Consider the following 2,065-nt stretch of genomic DNA (forward strand, 5'->3'; position numbering starts at 1 on the left):
CTCTCTCTCTCTCTCGCTCGCTCGCTCGCTCGCTCGCTCTCTCTCTCTCTCACACACACACATGCACACACACACACACACACACACACACACACACACACACACACACACACACAAACACACACACACAAACACACACACTCACACATGCACTCACAAACACACACAAACACACACACACAGAGATTCGCAGAAAGCAATTGAAAGAACAGACCACACCAGAGCACCCGCCAACCGCTCATTACAGTTTCAATCGTACATGTAGCTATATATATATATATATAGTAAGCCCATTGCCCATTTGCTCACCTTCCAACTAGGCGTATGCACCACCTTGTCTGCAAACCCCGCGACGCCACTGCCAACTGAGCTAACGGTGCACTCAAAACGAGAAAAGAAACTTAGGTCTATAAAACTGTGTTATCTTGTCAGGCAATCTCAACGCTATATCAACGTGGAGCATATTATGTGAAGCATAAATTTAAATTATCTATAGAGTGCCGTCAAAAATTCGTGGCTCGACTTATCCTCAAATATCTCTGTAACAAGTGAATAAGTGTCCCAGATACTTTGCACTGCTGTTTGTATCAATTTGTCTTAATCATATTTTTCCACAACAATTGGGGCTAGATTAAAAAAGCTTTTTCTTTTTTCATAGATTTATATAAAATACTATGAATCTCCATCGCGCGAAAAATGGGATTGTTCACAGCACTTCTTGCTTCTCACTCATTTTGCGTACGCATATTATGGCCTATGTCACGGTTTACCAATGACACTTTTTAGTGACAAAACTTGTTATGTACAAGAAATTAATCTTATAGTGAACACTTTTGTTTGCACTAAAGGTTCTCAAAAACGTGCGTCCAATAAGCACAGTATCGCGATTAGGAAACAATGGCGGACTTGTCCCACCAGTAAACCTTTTAAAAGTTGTAGAAACCAATGATAATACATAACAAGATGGGCCACTCAGCCAAAAAAGTGTCCGCAGGAAGTATGCTCTTTGCTTCAGATGGCGCTGCAGTCTGTTTTGAAGCTCTCTTTCGTTTTTCCAGAAGAAGAATAGGAATAGCACCTCCTTGCGTGCGCAGATCGACTGCTGTTCATCAGCAGTTCGGGTACGTTCAGTGCGGAGTTTTAGTTTTTTTATATTTTAATGACCTCTCGCCTTTCATTCTAAAGTCAAATTAAACAAAGAAAACCATCACCCTTTCCTCCGGAAGAGGTTTTTTGTCAGCGTAACCATTTTAAAAAAGCGTTCTTCCGAAATTTATCCAAAAAACTTGCTAGTTTCACTTTGATTTTGTAAAACTCAAGTAGGGTAACTCTTTTCGCAAAGAGTGCGCTTTTGTGAAGAGGGCGCCACCAAATTTGGAGGACACTTTTTTAATTGGCTCAAAGAGAGAAGTGGCCCATCTTGTTATGTACTATCATTGTAGAAACCACGTACTCGGATTTTTTATTTGTATTTTTTAAGGAATTCTCTAGAATGCAGCTATAGTTTTGTTTTGGGCTGTTGTTGGTTGTTTTTGTGTTTGCTGTTGTTGCTTTTGTTGCTGTTGCTGTTGCTGTTGCTGTTGTTCTTGTTCTTGTTGTTGACTTGACAGAATTATGTGTGTATGAAGGGGGCTTGATGTTGTTTGGTGGAAGGAGGAAGGGGTGTATCCGTATACGTGAGAAGGGGGAGGAAGAGACAGAGAAAGGTAGAGAATGAGAGAGGAGTTGAGAGAGCGGAGGGGGAGAGTGAAAACGAGAGAACAAGAGAGAGAGGGGAGAAAAAAACAGAGAAACAGACAGACAGACAGACAGACAGACAGACAGACAGACAGACAGACAGACAGACAGACAGACAGACAGACATAAAAAATACAGAGGAGGGTGGAGTGACTCTGGAGTTGTAACTGATAACAATTTTTAATTTTGAAAACCCGTACACCTAAACTTGTGCACGATAAGTCCAAAATAGACAATAACACTATTGCATATTTTAAATAATGTTTTGTCTTGCTCTTCAGTAAGCTCTGCACTTTCAAAATCATAACACATTATAATACATATATAT

The sequence above is a fragment of the Aplysia californica genome, unplaced genomic scaffold (assembly GCF_000002075.1).
Source record: "Aplysia californica isolate F4 #8 unplaced genomic scaffold, AplCal3.0 scaffold00051, whole genome shotgun sequence".
Lineage (NCBI taxonomy): Eukaryota > Metazoa > Mollusca > Gastropoda > Aplysiida > Aplysiidae > Aplysia > Aplysia californica.